This window comes from Mauremys mutica, chromosome 2 (assembly GCF_020497125.1).
Source record: "Mauremys mutica isolate MM-2020 ecotype Southern chromosome 2, ASM2049712v1, whole genome shotgun sequence".
NCBI classification, from domain to species: domain Eukaryota; kingdom Metazoa; phylum Chordata; order Testudines; family Geoemydidae; genus Mauremys; species Mauremys mutica.
Window position 1 is genome coordinate 143,580,280 of NC_059073.1, and position 21,083 is coordinate 143,601,362.

Consider the following 21,083-nt stretch of genomic DNA (forward strand, 5'->3'; position numbering starts at 1 on the left):
TACTGCAATTTAGGTATTAACAGAGGTTGGTATTTTCAAATCTAGCTATGGAATTTAGGGACACCATTCCCATTATTTCTAATTGCCCCTAATCAGCTTTGAAAATCTCAACCAGAAAGTACTAATATCTAGCAGCCTGTTTATATAAACACACAGGTATTTTCCCCAGATAGATAAAACGAAGATGTTAATTAAGTGCAAGATTAATGAAACAAATGTTATCCCTGATTTATCTGAGAACAATCACAAGGTAGAATATTGAAGGAGGGTTTCATAAATAAAGTATTTTGAGAGCAAATAGAACATAATATAATTCCTTCTATTGTTTGTATTTTTTAACAAATTGACAAATTTAGGAAGCACGTTGCACAGAAAAGATAGCATGTAAATGAAGGGTAAATTCAACGTCTATTTTAAAAGGGGAAATGCAAGCAGAATGTAGTCATTTGTATCCACACTGCTGTAAAAGCAGAGTAGTTGCAATGGAGTAATTAACGAAGTCACATTTACATGGATGTAACCGAGCGCAGAATCTGTTCCCAGAAGTCTGGAGACATACTCAATTTTTCATCACATTGAGAGAGTATTCTCCTCCCACAAATCAAGCCTCTCATCCTCTTAGCAAGTAGCAAGGTGTCTCAAGAACACAGGGCCCAGTCCTACAGGGTCCTGAGCATTCTGAGGGGCGCTCAGGACCCAGAACTGCTACAGAATTCAATAGGAGTTGAAGGTATTTAGCAGCTCTTGGGGCTTGTTTATATGGTGTGTTACCATGTGGCAAGTCAGGGTGTGAATCTACAGTGCTCCTGCCTGCCTGGCAGTAACCGCCTGTGTGGACACTGCTATGAGGCAGTGAAAGTCTGCCTTACTACTGCTTGAAAGCTAAGTAGCCACGTCTAGTATGCTAAGCCACACTCCAACACTTTCAGGGTACTGTTGCTGCATCCACATAAGAGGTTGCTACATGGCAAACTGACATATTGCAGATTTATACCTTGCTGTGTTAGAAAGACATTGCAGAATCAGGCCCATAACGCAGACCCGTTATTTAGGGCTGAGAGACTTCTGAGGCATGGAGCATCTACAATATCCCATGAAGTCAATGGGAGCTGAGGACCCTCGCAGTCATTATTCGAGACACTCGGCAGCTTGAGACACTCGGTCCCTCTGTAACTGGTTACATATATTATCACCTCCCCTGGCTGAGTAAATTTCCCTTCCTTAAGATATTCTTGAAAGGTTTGTTCACAATAGACTATGACTAGAGCTGATTGAAAGATGCCAGTTATTTCTCATAGGACGTTATGTACCGTTTACATTTTCCCAAAAGCTATGTTTTGCAGGAAAAAAGGAAGTCAAAAAAACAGGCAAAGTTTTCAGTTTTTCATAAAAACCTAGAAAATGTCAACTCCCGTGAAGATTTTCCACAACACTCTTCATTTGGGCCCAAGAACCATTTTTCATTCCAAAATTGACACAATTCAGCCAGCTGTTGATAGGATTCACATTCTTTCTAATACCGCCTCTCTCCCTCGTGGACAAACATCTAAAGGGCAGATTGCACCTGTCAGCCCAGCTCTGAGCCAGGTGTGGGGTGCACACTGCACCAGTCCTTTAACAACTCGGGAAGGGATTGTGACTCAGTTTCCCCATGGCTCTGGTGAGGAATAGTTTTTTGCTAGCCTATGCCAGGAGAAAGTTACACTCTCCCTGCATCAGCTTAGTTGCGTTGGCCAATGCATTGGAGAGGGAGAGATTCAGTTCATTCTCCTCTAATCCTGCATGCCTGACCCAAAATCCAGGTACCCCATGCAGAGGCAGAAAGGGGTGGGTCCTTATTCCCATGCCCATAGCATATAGTCCAGTTTACAGTCTGTCTAACCATGGTCCCCCCTTTCTCTATCCCTTGTTATCCCCTCATTCCTTGTACATTTGATATAGACTAGAAGCTCTTTGGAGCAGGGCCTTTCTTTAAAGGCAACCCTGCTGGAAACTGAAACGCAGCCCAGATTGTCCATTTATCGATGCCCACTAATAAAAAAACCCTAAGGAATCAATTGCTAACAAAAGAAAAATTGACTTTGTTGGTGTTGATGTGACCAAAGGCAGAACTGGAGCTCAACAAGAAAGTCAGAAAACAAGATTGCCTGGGAATCCATGGGGTAACCAAGCAAGTAAAAGTATCTAAATAATATATAGCAATTTGATAATGGGCTACTGAGCATGGTCCTCCTTATGAAGCGATGCTTACAAGCACCAAGCTCTGAGACATTATAAATAAAAGCTCGCTACTGAGTCTGAAGAGGTCCAGTATGGAGGTTTGCAAACACTGTGCTATATTATTAAAGATGTAGATTTTTATCCCAGAAAGGATCATGCTGAGTCTGACCATAGAATTTCACCCAAGATTCTCAGCATAGTTTCTGTGACGCAAAGCATAAGCCCTTCTAGCAAAGTAGAACGCAGTACATTTACTTGCCAAACGGTGCTGCTGTGGTTATTATGAGAAGTGTTTCTTTAATCAGCAAAATAAACCAATAAATTTGACACTTCCTCACACTCCAGAGACACTGGGTTTATCAAGGCTAAGGAGGAATACTTCTGGGAAAGCCCCCTGTTAAAACATCAGCCACTTAGGTGAGGAAGTGAATGTGAAATTCATGTAAAGAAACAACAAATAAGGCCATTTGGCCTTGGTCTAAGACAAAAGGCAGAATCAGGAAGAGCTGAGTGGGAACAATAGCTCTTCCACATGAGAAATGTAGCTGAACTTCCCCAGAGCTAACAGCTCATTCACAGCTGTTACCTGTCTTTTTGGAACCTAGCAAATAAGGACCCATCAAGGGCCCATAGTTACCTCCTTTCAGGCTTGATTTAGATTTTGACATGGATCCTGAGTTTCTTACTAATTTTTATTATGGTAGTGCCAATGGACCATTTAAGATCAGAGCTCGATTGTGCTAGGGGCCGTACAAACCCAAGAGCAGATAGTCCCCTGCCCTGAAGAAGTTACATTCCCCACAGACAAAGAGTGAGGGGGAAGGAATAGAACACAGAGAGACAGAACCATCTGTGTGACAACAGCAAAACTGATGTTTGTTCCAGGATTGATTTTTTGCTGTCAGAGGTGCTGTTTAGTTCAGAGTATATTTGCTGAACAGAAAGACAAGGGAAGGGAGAGGGGTGAGTGGGCATAACAACACTCCCAGGGACTATGTCTGATTGTTTTATTATCTTGGGACATCACTGCTTGGGTTACACTGAACATATAAAACCTTTAGCAGGGACAGTGCCTTGTCCAAGGTCCTGATATCCTTCTGCTGAACCTGGAAGTCAGTCCTGCAGATTTGTCCCCAGTGAGTCCCCTCACAAAAGCCATTCAGCCTCTGCTCACACTAGAGCTATGTTAGTAAGACAGATTTAAATATTTTACTTCTGTGGCTGTAGGTATGGATACAGCAGTATGGCGTGCATTGGTAAAATGGCTCATCTCCATCTATACGAATTAGGGGAACATTGTTACCAGGCTGCTAGCAACTGTGTTTAAAAGCCAGATTCAGAGGTGGCATAAACAGCCATGTAAACAGCACAGCAGAAATAGGCATCTGCTATTGTGAGCGGTGAATACAATGTGTGTGTCGAGAGGGAGAAAGGGAACGTGGCAGGAAAATCCACCAACAAGAGGGTTTAAAGAGGTGTCAGATAAAACCAAAATGGCATTTTACTCTCCCACTATTTTTTTCTGCTTCAGCCTCACATTTCTGCGAGTTCAGTGTGTAAACAATGCCCACCTATTGACCTGTAGAGTGCAGCAATATTCATATAGACCGATATTAAACACAGTGGAATGATTTTACCCATCACTGACATCCACTTCACATGTGGCTGTAACACAGAGGCTTTTCAGCAATACAGGACAACACCATGGAAAGACAGGAGATGGAGAAGACTGGATCCAATGGAAGGCTGCAAGTAACATCCCCAGAGAGCAGAATAACCCCTATTGGAATTAGTCTAGGATGCCAGGCAAGCAGCTTAACTTCCGCTAAGATTGCAGTGGGATCTTAAAGCCATGTACAATCTTTCAGCTAATTTATGACACAGGGGCCCCTCCAAACATCCTTCGCCATCCGACCCCTTTAATGCAGAACTTAGTCTGAGGCAAGAGCGCTACCAAATAAGCCATCACTTTCTGCAGCCCGCTGGGCTTACATGACAGACTCTGCTCCTCATACAGACCACACCCAGCATGTGAGAGCTGGCAGTATTGCAGCCCAGAGTGGAAGCGCCTGCATGCTGTTCAATGCCTGATTAATCTTTCAGAGATGCTCACTCACACAGCTTTGTTTTATAAGTGTATTAATAATGTACAGCAGTGGAATTTGCAACATGGCTCTGTACCAGGCAGATGCACTAAGTGCTCTGATTTAGACACCAGAGGCATAGGGTCTGATTCTCTTCACACTGGTGGAAATCCACTCACATCAGCGGAATTACTCCTGCATCAGGGAGAAGATAATCCAGGGCAGACAGTCTCTAGGGAAATAAGCCCCTTTCTCATTGGCATCAGTTTTAGAAAATCCATTTTCAGAGCCATCTGTGAGGAAAGGGAGGATGTGGTCTTTGGAAATCCATTGTCATGGGCTAGTTTGTGGCTATACGGTCTGCCCTGATGGAGGGGCAGCGTGTTTGTATGTCAGCCACGGAGCAACAAAGGGAGGGAAGAAAACCTCATGGTAAGTGAAATAGAATGTGTTTTGTCTCGCTAACCTCCTTAGAATCATAGAATATTAGGGTTGGAAGAGACCTCAGGAGGTCATCTAGTCCAACCACTTGCTCAAAGCAGGACCAACACCAACTAAATCATCCCAGCCAGAGAGCGTTTAAGTCTCCTCTCCATGTTTGATCGAGCTGTTGCTTCAGTGGAAGGTTGTTTGGTTTTTTAAATCTGTCACCTAAAACTTAGTCTTACAACTAGTAAGCAAGGAGTACTAAGTTGCAGAGAAGAAAAGCCAGATAATCAGAAAGACAGGTGGCCTGAAAGAACACTGATAAAGGGCTATTGTTTTCACTCCAACATTGGTTTGCTTTGCAAAATACCAAGAGTGCAGAACACTCTAATAAAAGCAGTGGAACATTATTATTTAAGTAGCAACATCCATTCAGAGCCCAGTGCTTATGTGTCCACATCATAAAGCTCAACACTGCATTGGCAGCATTGTTTCACAGTCTCAACGGGGGCACCAGCAACTGAATGTGTCCCTTCTGGCCCTACAGGTGATGCTTCTTGGTCGAGGTGAGACACAATGACCATGGAAGTGTGAAGGAAACTTACACTGTACCTGAAACACATCCATCTCCAGAGCTGTCTATCTATCACTTGTCAAGAGCACTGAATTCACACAGGAATTTCCTAGACCAGCAGGCATTCTGTTTCCTTTCCCCGCCTCCGAGGTTAATTCAAATGCATCATTGATTAAAGATGTACTTCTGGTGCCATTTCCCAGAGTGCTTTCTGGCTGCAGGCAGAAGCATCAATTATTCATCCAGCCCAAGCATCTGCTCCACAGCATTGAAGTCTCAGGAGGTTCACTTTAAGTCACGGTGGGGCCCAGGTTGTATGTTTTGTTCGTGTTGACACACACAATGGAAGTGGCTTTGCCGAACGTATCCAGGTTGCAAAGGACTCTGTGTCAAGATTCGGCAGTGGCATAACACATAGCTCCAATAAGGGGCCCAAGAATCTGAAACAACACCTGCTCAGCAGGCTTCAAGGAAGCCCATTAGAGCTGGCAGGAACACCCCATTTGCTCTGAAAGAGTACGTCTACACTTGACTTTTCAGTCACGTTAACACATGTTAATCAGTAATTAACATATGATAATGAACTGATTCTAGTGTACACACGACACAAATATTAGTCCTTATTTGTGTTTAACTGTAGCTATACACTCAGGAACAAACATTTGTAAAGTGGCGATGCTAGAATATACAACCATGTTAGTTACTGTGTGTTAACACAGCTGAAAAAGTCAAATATAGATTTGTCCAAGAAGTGGATAGGTCCTGTAGGATCTAGCACTGGCATAGGGGATAATGCTATGAAATTCCTTGCATACCTAAAATTTTGTCTTCTTTAAGTGCATAAGGAATGGTGGATCAGAACCCATGTGTCTTTCTGGACCCATGGGGCATTATAACCTAGTGATAAAGTGGAAACCATGCTATTAACTTGCTGGTTTCAATAGGGTTAGATGGATGTAAACCAAAAGGCAGAAAGTGTCCTACCATCTACACCATAGTGTGTTCTTCCCAGTCAACCCACTCTTTCATTTTGCCGGGTGAAGTGTCTTTCTAGGAAGCTTTCCAAGATTGATCTGGCTCCTGCTCATTTGCAGAGAAAAATGAGACTGACCAGCAAAGGCTTTACAGTCTTCAAGGCATTTTTCTATCTTTTAAAAAAAAAAATTTTCCCAATGTTTCATGTGGGCACCTGGGATGCTTAAAACCTAGATCATTTCCTTCATGAATCTCTCTTCCTCCATTGCCCACAGGGGTGTGTTGCCTGCTCACCTCCTTCTCCCCCACCCCCAAAAAAGAAAAGAAAAGAGCGATGAGGAAAGTATTCAGGAAGGAAATAAGTTGCTGTTTCAAATACACATGGGCCTCAGCTGCTAAGTTGGAGTCTGGAGTTGAGGTTTGGAGAAGCTGGAGGACATGGAAAGCAGAGGGGGTCAGACCACTACAGAAACAGGAGTTGTCGTAGTTTGACACAAACAGTAAACACATTATTATATGGTGTCTAAGTGTACATGGCGATTTGCAAACAAAGGACAAGTAATACATTTTTCAAAAGCACTTAAGTCCCATTTTCAAAGTGACTTAGCACTCAGGAGTCTTAGTTTTAACGCAAGTCAGCGGGATTCAGGCTAAGCGCTTTAGCATCTCTTGAAGACAGGACTTACCCAATGTCTCTGCTCTAAAGAGCTCACATCACAGGTCCACCCGTTTCAAACCTGGACTCATAAGAGCAACCCCCATCTGTTTATAACAGATCTGCTTTCAAGAACTAATCACACAAGTAACGGTTTCTAGGATGGGGCCTCACGTTTGACATTCGACAATGATGTAATTGGGGTCAGGGGTTAAGGTTTGCCAAAAAAAAAAAAAAAAAAAAAAAAAAAAGAGGAGGCAGTCATGGACCATCTTGGTAATATTCCAAGAACCAGTACTTTTGTACCTTGCCTATCCAGAATCACATCCTCTTAAAATGTACCCATTAGATTTAAATGTAGGATCCACATGAGAACGGGCAATTCCTGCTTTACTCAACATATGCTCTGTTCAGAGAACAGCTAAAGGATTTCAGTTGAATACAAAATAACCATGGAAACGAAGACTATCTTCCTCATTTAGCCAACTAGGGTATCAGAACATGGAGCCTATAGTTGTAGGGGGATGTGTTGCAATCAGAAAGACAGAATTTCCAAGTAAAGAAATAATTTATTCAGGGTACAAGAATCGAGGAGTTAGATTGGAATGGTTAGTAAAACGTGTTTAAGCAGTCTAGTATGCACATTGCAGAATTAAGAGGTAAATGATTGTGCCCATTAGGGAATGCGACATGAAAACATTTTTATGGATTTCAACAAGCCATTGATGACTAAAAATTCTGAAGCCACTGATAGATTTTCTTATTTATGTCTGAATGTTCAAGAATCTTAATTACATACACACAGTCTAGCTACACAATTGTATGCCTACATTAGCTAAAAGCCCATGAAAATACACAGACGGCACCATCTGTAGGCAATTTAGGCATGCTGTTATGCATCTAAATTGTGTGCACAATGCTGTGACTGCACACAAACCTGGTGAGTGGGGAAATGCATCTAGCCACTTGCACACACAGGTCAGTAAACGCACATGCAACCGTCCTCTTGGGAACATAGCAGTGAGTGAAGATGATTGACAGAGGACCATGTGAATTTTAAAGGAGGCATTTGAAAGAGTGGGAGGTGTTTCACAGAAGGGCACAGGGGGTGGCATGCAGAATAGAGTGGGAGAACGAGGCTCAGGGATCTGCGTGGGATGAGGGAACGGGTGGGAGGCAGAGGAAGTGACAGCGAAGATTAATTACAGAGACACAAATTGGAACAAGGATAGGGAAGGCAAAATGAGTTACGTGACAGCACTGAGGATAAAACAACAGACTCTAGAAGCTGTAAGTGGGAGGACTGGACAGATTAAACACTGAATAAACCATGCAAGAACACACCCCAAAAGGGGAAAGCGCTTATTCTAGTAACTAAAAATACATGTTCCTTTAAATGCTAGAAGCAAGCAGTAGGAGGGAAAAGTTAACCCTCTTAAAGACAGGAGCATCCCCGAAGACGAGAGACTGTAATTATTTTGCATCTGTCTCTACCCAAGAACAATGAGATCAGATTGCCAGAGGGTGGGGGTGGGGGAAGAAGAGAATGGGAAATATTAAGACTGCTCGAGTAGTAGAGAGCATCAGGTTAAGGCTGCCCATGTAGAAGTAGAAATACTTAGTGAGTATGTACAGAAGGGACAGGATGTGTTATGAAAAGAATGGGATCCACAATCAGCACTGCGTCATGATCCTGTCAACCCGTAGAGCATGGGGGTTGTGACGCCAGCAAGAATCATTGGGTTATGACCACCCTGCCCTTCCCATATTACTGAATGGGAAGTTGGTCCTGGCTAGATTAAAGGAGGATTCTGGGGTGGGAAAGGAGGTCACGGCACATAGAAAAAGATGAAAAGCCCCAGCTCTCACATACACACACACGCACAGAACTGAAAGCAGCATTGACTCGTTGGTTCAGCACCTACAATTGGAGCCAGACTTTCTAGAGTTCACTTCCCATTAAGACACCCAATTAAAATGGTGATTTCTATGGGGCTACTTGCATGCTTGACGTTAAGCACATGATTAAGTGTTGGCAGGATCATGGCCTAAGCATTTATTAGGGAAAAGTGTGTGTTCTCCCCACCCCCCCATTTTTCAATCAAAACGTTGATGAAAAGTTTCAACCAACTTTGCTTGTTACATGGAAAATACTAGGAAACCTTCATATAGGTGTTGAAGCGCTAAGTGTAGTCAAAGCACCAGCGCTGGGAGAGAGCTCTCCCAGCGCTGTCCGTACTCCACCTCCCTGTGGGGAATTGCGGCCCCAGCGCTGGGGCTTTGACCACACTGGCGCTTTGCAGCGCCGCAATTTGCAGCGCTGGAGAGGGTGTGTTTTCACACCCTGCTGCAGCGCTGCAAATTTGTAAGTGTAGCCAAGCCCTAAGGTCTAGCAATCCCCATGCTCCAGAGCTTATCTTTACACTTAGTTCGTCTCACACTTGTCACTCACAGATCAAGGCATTTTACTTTGGAAGCTTTGCATTTTACAGCTAGGGAAAGACACATCGAAGCAGCCTGTTCACGGTCACCCAGCGGGCAAGTGTCAGGTCCAGGAATAGGACCCAAGTCCTAGTCCAGTGCATACCCACTGGACCACGTGATGGAAGTGGTCTGACAATGGAAGGAGAAATGTTGCATTAATACAACTTCCTCATCATGCACAGAACTAACCGAAGAATGTTACAATGGAGGGTGATAACTGGAGCAGGGGATGCGAAAGGGAATGAATCACTATGGGAGGCTGGTGTCCTGATTCCAGAGCTCAGGCAGCAGATACATGACAGGCTTTGAGCTGCATTTGTAAACCAAGTGAAATGAAGCAGAGCTATGCAGGGTCTTGGAAAACAGGAGAGTAATTCTGCAGTAGACAGGAAGCCTGTGGAGGTCTTTCAGGATGAGACCCGTAGTCTGATGAGAATCCACAAAAGCAACTAGACTCTATTCCTTAGATTGCTTTTAATGACCAATCTTACCACTCATCACCAGGGCATGTCAAGAGTGGGAAAGACACTATAGGCAGGGAAGCTAATACATGTCTTGTGTACGGTGCCAGTTACTCTAGTCCATTTTATTTATTACTCAGATAGTTGTCAGAATTAATCAGGTCTTTAAAAAGTCACCACATATGTATTAAGGATCTCACTGCAGTCAAATTTTACCATCTAAAGAAAAAAAACCCGATTGGGTGACCACTGCCCTAAAATATACACACTACATTCAGATTATTTAATCTACTGCACCCAAACAAATTTTACGGCTCTTTTTGGAGACCAATCACAATGGCTACAAATTCAACTGATATACTGGGGGAAGAACTGATGTGTAAGCTGGAGTGCAAGATTTGGACACTTATTCTTGGCCAGCCAGATTTTCCAGAAGTGCACAGCACCCCACAATTAGGGCCAAATTTTAAAAAGAACCCAGCATTCATTTAAACACCTAAATGAAAGTGGCCTAATTTTCCATAAGAGCCCAGCACACACTGAGAAAAATGGAGAATCCTCTCTCCTGCACATGGAGAACAATTAGTGTGGTAACCAGAATCCCCTGTCAAGATCAGGGCCCTTTTGGTTTGGGAGCCCCTGCTCCATACTCTACTAAATATAAACACTACCCAAGCAGGACTGTTCGGCCCTTTTGAGATATCCCAGTGTACTGCATCAAACTTCATTCAGCAAAGTATATCTCATACAGATTTTAGTGCTCATTGTTAAATTCCAAGAACAAGGTAAAGGAAAACCTTATTTAAGATAAATGTGACTGAAACAAAATAAGCGGCGGTGAGGTTACATAGGTAGAAGGAATTCTGAACAGCAGTTGGAGAGGAAGCATCATGATGCACAAGGTTTAAGAGAAGGAAAGATGCCCCCTCTGCTCGCTCAAGGATATTCACTAGCTTGACATTCCTCCAATCCTGTTGCTCAAGTGTCCCTCGTTTTGAGGGACATCACTTTAGCCCCAAAGTTCCACATACATCTGGTATCTCCTCACTGTTACTGCTGAAAATTTACCTCAGAAATAAAGAATCTTTCATGATTCGTTTATAAGTCGTTTATACCACAGGAAGGAATGCCATGCAACCTTTTGACTCTGCTGCATCAATAGTCAGGGCAACGCTCATTCTGAGTCTCTCAGAATGCTACGTTTGGGCCTTGGCAGGTTGGAAGGTGTGGGCGCCATTTTGACACAAAAATCCAAGATGGCAGCTCTTCAATAGAGCAGATCTCCGCAAAGCCTGTTCACATCTTTTTTGCCTGGGAAACATACCATAGTTGCAACACCACAGTACATTAAAGGTTGGAAAATTAATCCCAATCTTAGCGACTGGAGCAAGTTACAAACTCATATTGGTCTGGGCCTGTGATTGGTGGCACTTCAAGCAAAAACTCTAGGGTAAAGCCAGGTTTACCTCCTCTACTCCTGTTGATAGATGAAGGACTCCAGTTATGAAGCACTGTGGCTAAGCAGTAGCCTCAAAGAAGTGAATTCCCCTTAAGTCTGGCCCTGACCTTAAAGCCATACATCTGCAGTAAAACCTAGAAGAACAAGAGTACCCTGAGAAACTCATTCATGTTTTGAGTTTCAAGAGCTCAGATATCCTGGGAGTATTGATTTAGTTGGGGATTGGTCCTGCTCTGAGCAGGGGGTTGGACTAGATGACCTCCTGAGGTCCCTTCCAACCCTGATATTCTATGCGAAGCCAACTTAGTCACTGGCTATATGGTGTCACTGGCTATCACCCACCATCCATGTATATGTGCAAATGCAGTGACCAAGAAGTCACATAAAAGGGGTAAAGGGAACCAGCCAGGCCAAGGTAAATTGCATCTTCGGTTTATTCAGAGGATACACAGATGCCTGAAATTTGTTACTTTATGCTTATTTGGGTTTTAGAGCAACCCACAATAAATCTTTTTAAAGTCACCCTCCTGACAGCACATGGCTGGTAGGTTTGTTGCCTCTGGAAACACTATTTGTGCAGCTGTAGTCAGTTGCATAGTTACTCGTGGAGCTTGGTTCTACAGATTATAAAAAGTGCAAAACTGTCATAGCAAATAAGCAAATATAAGGTGTTCCAAAGAAGTATTTAATACTAGATTGGTGCAGTCATCTCCTGGCTAGGCAGCATGTGTGCGGTCACTTGCACTTGTTAAGTATCAGCAGAGACTCAAGGTTTAACTGATGCCTGCAATTTGTTTCATCCGCCTGTCTCAGCTGTAAAGACCGTACACTTTGAGGCAAGGACTGTGTTTACCCAGCAACTAGCACAACATTAATTACTGTATTATTGAGCACTTAGGGGCCCAGTCATGGAGCCCCGGTGGTAGGCGCTGTCCAGACACAATGGGGTCTCAGTTGGGGGCAGGGTCTCTAGGAACTAGTGTAATAGAAATATAGAATAGTGACCATAAAAAGCTGCATGAGTGTGGTGTCTGGGCTTACTGTGTATTAGCTTCTCACCCCATATTTATCAGCAGGGGAGGAGGTGTGGGGAATAGGCCTTTATAAACAAAATCAGCAACCATCTGTTTGGAGTCTGAGATATCTGGCGGTTTGCCTGCTGTGCTTGGGGCAGCAAAATCCCTAGAGCCGCCCCTGTCCGGAGGGCCATAGGTGAACATAGGTGTATGACCTTTAAAATAGCAAATCACTGAGAGGAAAAGGGGTGTGTGTGTGTAACCACTGATCTGCTGCTACATCTTGGATATTCACTGTAGCTGGCAATCGAGAGATGTGGGTTACATCTAGGTGATCAATATGCAAAACAAGAGGTCACTGATTCTGGGTTTGTTACTCAGCTCCCTTGTTTCTCTGAATCTCAGACTCCAAACAGATGGTTGCTGATTTTGTTTATAAAGGCCTATTCCCCACACCTCCTCCCCTGCTGATAAATATGGGGTGTGCAGCTTTTTATGGTCACTATTCTATATTTCTATTACACTAGAGGCAGGCAGGCTGCCTCTGGCAGTTTGCCTGCAGAGGGTCCGCTGGTCCCGCGGCTTCGGCAGACCTCCCGCAGGAATGCCTGCGGGTGATCCACCGAAGCTGCAGGACCAGCGGACCCTCTGCAGGCACACCAGACCAAACTCCAGCCAGTTGGTTCACATCTGACAGATTATCACAAACGACCTATTCCCACATGTCATGTGTTAGAGAGAAATACTTGTGTCTGGCTGAATTTACCCTCTGGAGCATTTTGACGCCAAAAGCTCATTTGACACTAATTTACGAAATTTTTCATCCCCTTGCCACACCTGCCCATTGTTAACTCAGTAGGCGTAAGAGAATTTATGTTGCTGTGAAACAGGCCTTTTGATAGGCGCAAATGAGTTATTTCTAAACTGAGAAGTGAATAGGTAACATCTACATGCCTGATCAAAGAATTGACACAGCAACAGTGAGATTTGTCATAAATTATGAATTAAGAGGCACTGGAATAGAAGAGGGTTAAATTTAGTCGCCACTCACTTTTTAATCTTGGCTACAAGATTTTGATACAGAAAGATGAAGGGCAAAATGTCCAGAAGTATTTGAGATCTTGGTGCCACAATCCCATTACTTTCAAGGGGATTGAACTTCCATTGTCTAAGTCCTTCAGGGTCTGCTGAAAATAAATGTTTCCCAAAGGTTGCACATGCATCTTTAGACTATTATCATGGTCATGTCCACTGCCTTGACAGAAGACATTCCTTTCCCATGCGGTCTTGTCGACACACCCTGTCTCTGTGGCACTGACTACGCTAGGAAAATTAGGACCTGTAATTCGCGCCATTCAGTGGAACAGGACATGTAGACAAGACTGATGAGAGTGGGGAAAATGGGGGGGGACAATTGTACTGGGCTCAGCCGCCCCCTCCCCAAATATCTACAGCAAGTGAAACGTAGCAAACATGACGTACCAGGGACACACATTTCTCTCAGCAGACCTGCACATAGGAAGATTCTGGCATTATATCAGTGTCCTCTAATCTTCCTCAGAATAGAAGATATGGTAGTAAAAGCCCCTGAATCTACACACCAGCCTGCACCTTTGACACACCCGGCAAAGCTGTATTGGGGTGAGTCGCAGGTGCTAACTGTGCAGACATAGACTTTGTAACCTAGACCTGTAAGACATACAGTATTTCAGTGCATAGAAACTTTGGTTTCCATCCTCAAGGTCCCCACATTCAGCACTTGGGAGCACCAGAGATTCCAATTCTACTTTGTGATATGGTTTTCCATTAATTAATTGAAAAATCAAGCTGCATGGGAGAGGCAGCAGGAGAAGAAGAGATATCCCCAGTTTACAGATATTCAGAGAACCCTAAAATATCCCACTAAGTGACTTCATATAGCTGAGTACTTACAAAAACCCATAATTAAGTATTGATATCAATGGGCAGACATAGCTTCATTTAAATTCTGACCATACTTGTAATGTCTCAGAGTGCTGGCCCCTCTAGGACTTGGACGCTATGAAGTGCCAAATTCAGGTACATTATACAGCTTTGGTTTAGATCAGTGGGGAAACAGCTGATCTGATGGTACTTTGGAGAACTGTAAAGAAGTGGGGGTGGGGAAGAGAAGCAAGCAGATGTGTAGCAACCCTGTGTCACAGAGATAAATGTATCAAGCTTCAGAGGGGGAGGACAAAAGAAAGTGATTTGCATTCAGTGGGGAAGGCCAAACCCAGATATTCCAAAAAAAATTATGCAGGCGAGACAATAAAACCAGTGATTTTAAAGTCGCTCTCTTAACTGCGCTAGAGAAAAGGCTAGAGAACCCACACATGCAAAATAAACAGTACAGTGAGTCATTCATATTAGTTTCAACATCAAATGGTTTAACATTTCAGCCACTCCACAACACCGAGACCAGCCCTTCTGCAGCCAAGTGTCAGAGCATGAATTGCTGCCTAGGAAACAAGAGGGATTCCCTGAGATCAAACGATGTGGAAGCCATACAGCAGGCTCACCAGACGAAAAACATTTTTTGTCCTTAAATAAAAGCAATTGGTGGGGGGGGGGGGAACCTCAGCTGTCTGAGGTGCATGATCTCTCCTGTATCCCCATTAAAATGTGCAACAAGATCTTCTATTGCAGACATTTGGAGCACAGTCAGATGGGCGCGGGGAAATATCTCTTGTAGATTATTATCCATTTCAAGCAAGGCAGACTCTCATCTTATTTGCCCTGAAGAATTCACTTATTAGCCCTTGAGAGACTCCACCTAAGGCAGCAGACAATGCACCATGTTAGACCTGCAGGAATTAAATTCAAACACCGTCAACATCATTATGTCCAAAGTCTCCCACCCACACTGGCATTCAGAGACCTGCGTGGGTTTAGCAAGGAGCAGGGGACCTTGGCTTGAATTATGCAAATATATAGTAGATACATAAACAGAACAGCCGAAGGAGTGAGGAGTTGCATTAGTTCAAAATTGCTTACCTCTTTAAGCATCTTCTAGCATCTGTTTCCCAGCCCCAATATCTGCAGCGATTAATCTCTGCTCCCGTGCCTTCCCAATCAAAACAGCTAAGCAGATGAGCTTGTTCCATCCATCCTGCAGTCTCTCTGATTTGACAGGTCAGCTGCAGCAGCTTCCTTACCACGCCTGCCTGCTAGTCCACTTTCCAGCATATATCACCCAGACATAGAGTTGGAAGAGAATTAGGGCTCCCACACAGACCCGGGGGCGGGGGAGAATGCAGAAGTGAGGCTTCACTTCCTCCCACCCTCCTTACGTTGGCATCAAAATTAAATCCAGGGCTCACATGATGTTGGAGGGGAAAGCGTCTATTTGACAATACCTTTGATGACAAAAGGCCAACTCCCTACGCATTCCGGGCACCCTCTAGTGGCATATGTCCCCAACAGCAGGGCACTGACTAGGGACTGCAATCCTTTACCGGCTCTGTCTTGCTGCAGTGTGGAAAACATGATGCAATGAGGCATTTTTATTACCATGTTTTTTATATAAATGCATCCATCCAATTAATCCCTCCACCATAGATTAACTAAACCTATTGAGAGCCAGGAGTTTTGGCTACTGTTTTTTTTCACTTTGGTGTCGAAAAAACAGAATCCTATCACTGAGTTGGACTGTGGAATAGTCTCCCAAGGGACATGATGTAAGAGCAGTAGGAATATCAGTTTATGGAACAATTCTTCTCTGGCAGAGGGAAGTTGCTACACCACAAGATTTCAAATTAGCACTGCCCTTTCTTATTTACACTCACACACACCCCTTTTTTTTTTTTAACTCGGCTATTGTTTTTCAACTCGGCTATTGTTTTTCAACATCAAAGCCTCAAATCCTGCCCAAGATTTAGGTGTGGAGGGATAGGTCAGTGGTTTGAGCATTGGCCTGCTAAACCCAGGTTTGTGAGTTCAATCCTTGAGGGGGCCATTTAGGGAACTGGGCTAAAAATCTGTCTGGGGATTGGTCCTGCTTTGAGCAGGGGATTGGACTAGATGACCTCCTGAGGTCCCTTCCCAACTCTGATATTCTATGATTAAGAAGAGAACATGTACTCAGAAGACCTCAGAGCCTGTATCATCTCTAGAGAAGTGTCATTGGGAAACAATCATGGCAATAAGATCTTTTCCCTGAAGCAACACTCACAAGTTGGCTGCACTGTTGCTGAGATGATGTCATTACGTAAAGCACAGGAGAAATGCCTAACGCAAGTTGCACGCTGGCTGGGAGCAGCAATGTATTGGCCATTAAGGTAGCAGAGAATGTTGTGACCTCTGCTACAAGGCCATGTATTGCTGCTGCTGAGTGAAGCAGCTCCTTGCTGGATGGCCTGTTGCAGAAGATGCATAACCATGTGCACCTAAGGGCAGGAGTTATGGCTTGGAAGGACATACCTATATCACCATCAGGCTACAGCAACTCAGGGTAAGATACTACAGGGGCATGTAGCAGTATAAAAGCTTAAGATAGGCAGGAAGTTAAGTTATACCATAACCCTCCCCGCAAGCCACCCTGGGTGATGAGCAAGTTCAGATCCAGCAGTTAAAGCTAGGATTTGGGCTTTGTGCCTAGTACAGTGAAAATGGCTGTTAATTCTGGTTGGAGATGAAGCCCTGTGGTGCATTTTACCTCTGGTGTTCTATGTACCTCCCAGGGAAGAGGTGGTCAGGGTTTTAGACTAGTCACTTCTATTTCCAAAGGGGAACTAAGCTACCATAGGTCAGGCCAGCCACGCTCTCTCTAGAATTAATGGACATTTTGTCTGTATTAAAGGGGGGAGAGGGAATCAGGCCAGCAGAGCTCATTTGTGTAGATGGTGCTTCTCCTTTGTATTTAAGGTACTCATATTTCCCCCGTCACCGTAGTATCTGAGCTCTGCCCCATCTTCAATGTATTTTTCCTCAACACTGCTGTAAGGTAGGGCAGTGCTGCTATCCCCATTTTACAGATAGGGGACAGAGGCACACAGAGGCTAAGTGACTTGCCCAAGGTCACGCACAAAGTCTGTGGCAGAGCAGGTAATTAAACCCACATCTCCCAAGTCATAGGCTAGTGCCCCAACCATAGATTCCAGGGCCAGAAGGGACTGTTGTGATCATCTAGTCTGACCTCCTGTATGACTCAGGCCAGCCCATAGAGCCTGCCCAAAATAATTCCTGTTCAAAATGAATACCTGGTTTCCACTTTGAATTTGCCTAGCTTCAACTTCCAGCCATTGGATCACTCTAGAGCCGTCTGCTAGATTGAAGAGCCCATTTTCAAACACTGGCTACTGCTAAACTGTGATCAAGTCGCCCCTTAACTTTCTCTTTGTTAAGCTCAATAAATGAAGCTCTACGGGTCTCTCACTATTAAGCACGTTTGCTAGTCCTTTAATCATTCTTGTGACTCTGCTATCGACCCTCTTCCATTTAACAACATCCTTTTTGAACGATGGGCACCGGAGCTCAACACAGTATTCCAGCTGGGTTATACGAGTGTAAAATAGAGGTAAAATAACCTCTCTAACCCGACTTGTGATTCCTGTTTATGCATCCAAAAATTGCATTAGCCTTTTTGGCTACAGAATTGCACGAGGCTCATGTTCTGCTGATGATCCCTAGATCTTTGTCAGAGTGACTGCTTCCCAAGATAGAGCCCTCCATGTAGTATGGCCTATATTCTTTGTTCCAAGATGTATACATTTAGCCATATTAAAAACACATTGTTTGCAGCCAGCTTACCAGACAATCCAAATTGCTCAGTATCTGTGACCTGTCCTCTTCATTAGTTACCACTCCCCAAATCTGTGTGTTATCTGCAAACTTGATCAGTGATTATATTTTCTTCCAGGTCATTAATAAAAGTGTTAAATAGCGTAGGCTCAAGAATCAATCCCTGTGGGAGCCCACTAGAAACACACCTGCTCAGTGATGATTCACCATTAACAATTACCGTGAGACCTCGCCGCCAAGGTTTAACACGTCATGTTGATTTTATATAATTCTAGATTTTTTAAAATAAAATAAAATAGAATAATTGAATATTAGGGTTGAAAGAGACCTCAGGAGGCTATCTAGTCCAACTCCCTGCTCAAAGCAAGACCAGCCAGGGCTTTGTCAAGCTGGGCCTTAAAAACCTCTAAGGAAGGAGATTCCACCACCTCCCTAGGGAACCCATTCCAGTGCTTCACCACCCTCCTAGTGAAACAGTATTTCCTCATATCCAGCCTAGACCTCCCCCACTGAAACTTGAGACCATTGCTCCTTGTTCTGCCATCTGCCACCACTGAGAAAGGCTGAGCTCCATCCTCTTTGGAACCCCTTTCAGGTAGTTGAAGGCTGCTATCAAATCCCGCTTCGCTCTTCTCTTCTGCAGACTAAATAATCCCAGGTCCTTCAGCCTCCTAATAATTTTCGTTGCCCTCTGCTGGACTCTCCAATTTGTCCACATCCCTTCTGTAGTGGGGGGCCCAAAAACTGGACACAATTCTTCAGATGTGGCCTCACTAGTGCCGAATAGAGGGGAATAATCACTTCCCTCAATGTGCTGGCAATGCTCTTTCTACAACATTTTGCAGTATCAAGTCAATATCTTACAGAAATCTAAGTACTACATCAACCATATTATCTTTATCAACTGAACTTGTAACCTCATCAGAAAAGGATTTTCCATAAACCCATGTTAATTGGCATTAATTATATTCCCCTCCTTTAATTCTTTATTAATTGAGTCCTGTAGCAGCTGCTCCATCTTTCCAGGATCATCCTTCCTCTCTCCACTCTAGTTAATCTTCCTCCCCGTTCTAGTCAACCATGACTCTGTTTCTTCACACTCTTCCTAAATGATGGCATAGTGTTCCTGTGTGCCGTTAAACAGCTGACAAGCTCCAGCCCAGAAGTTGCTGGTGTGATTAAACACTCCATCAGCTTGCTGGGGGCTGCTGAAGAAGGCTTAAGTCAATCTACACAAAGCTCACGATCTCAGAGCAGTGCAAGTTCTCTTTGGTAAATCATTACAAAACAGCTCCTATTGATAAAATGCTCGGCAATGAAAGGTACTTGGCCCTTTTCTAGTGCTCCCCATGATTGGGGGCGGGGGTACATTCTCAGCTTTACAGAAGTTATGGTTTCTTGCCCTAGCTGAATTCTGTCACTGGATCTCTGTGGACCAAGTCTACATTACAAGCTAGCGGTGCGATTCTCCTGCTTATGTCCATGACTAGCACAAGTATAAATAGCAGCGTAGCCATGGGTACTGGCAGCAGAGGCATAGCATTCAGGCAGGTTTGTTCTCAGCACGGCTACGCTATGCTTCTGCTGCGGCTACAGTACTTACACTTGTATTAGCTGAATGCGAGCCAGAGAGTCACAGCTCACAGTGTAAACACAGCCTCAGATTTTAGGAGCCCGAGGCTGCTGAGTCCCTGTTCCAACCACTACATTGTAGCGGGGGGAGATTTTCAAAAGTGCTCAGCTTTGGCCTCACTCTGCTCACTTGGACGTCAAAGGTAGAGTTCCCATTGACTTCCGTGCAAGTGGAGCTAGGCCAATGCTGAGCATGTTTCTCTTTGGGGGCAGGGATTGTGAGATTAGGTACAGCACCTAGCACCGCGGGGCCTCTGTCCTATCAGGCCTCAGGATGGCCCTGGAGTACAAGTAATATTCAGACTGCTTACTCACTTTACATACTACTAATCCTTAATACTTGTAAAAAAAAACTTTGAAGATGTAAGATACTAATTAAGCCTTAACACCCCATAATGGAGGAATTATCCGCATTTTACAGATGTGCCAATGGAGATACAATTGATTAACTCATTTGTCCAAAGCTGCAGAAAGGTAATGTCAGACACGGTTAGAACAAAGTCGCACAGGTCCCTCTCGTCCTCGGCGTGTTCTGGTACAGAAAGCAAGCAGTCAAATAGCTATTTATTCTTGCTGTCTCCCTTACAAGAGAGTTCTGTCTTTTGTTACCTCTTCAGACAGGCAGTATGTACCATCACACACACATCCCTACCCAATGCCCCTGGCTCTAGGAAGAACCATTTCCCCCATTTGGGATGCTTGAGGGATAATTTTTAGGAGCTCTGAGCAACCTATTTTATCTGAAATCAGTAAGCCCTGAAACTGCTCAGCAGCTCATCTCTTCTGAAAAGACAGGCCAGGATGTTTTAAGAGATGGGATCCCCAAAACTACAGCACAGAAAAATCAGGAGCCAGTTCTGAAAATCTGGGCTTAAATGCTGGTTTGTAATTGCATCTCAGTTTAAAGATGAAAAGTTCATTGAGGAATTCAGAGGACAGAAACTAATTGTATATAAAAGGAGGAAGTTTTTATAACACAAGTCCATTTGTTTCCTATATTAATGTTTGCCTACACACAGATTTGCACCAAAATAATGAGAGCTGTTTTCATTCACCCCTTTTGTTATTTCTAGGGTTGGCTGGAAAAAAAAATCCATTTAATGACAAATGGACATTTCAAAATTAGCTTTTGTTCCCCATCTCAATAAATCTGCATTTTCCAGCAAAAATCTTTGTAAAATAAAATAAAAAAAACCAATTTCCAACCAGCTCTACTTATTTCTGTGCACATCTGTGCACCCGCTAGCCATTAGGAAAAAGTTTCTTTTGTGAAATAAGACTAAGATCAGGCTTCAAGAGTGGGGAAAAAAAACATAAGCTGGAGAGAATATGCAGCT

General features: G+C 43.8%; 1 protein-coding gene across 1 annotated transcript in view; it reads right to left on the reverse strand.

Annotated features, from left to right (window-relative positions):
• The window catches only part of ADD2 (adducin 2), a 112,962-nt gene extending 97,361 nt beyond the window's left edge, over positions 1-15,601 (reverse strand). The window contains exon 1 of the mRNA XM_045008206.1: positions 15,370-15,601. The gene's annotated coding sequence lies outside the window, so the exon portion shown is untranslated. The remainder of the gene's footprint in view (positions 1-15,369) is intronic.
• Positions 15,602-21,083: the final 5,482 nt, after the last annotated feature.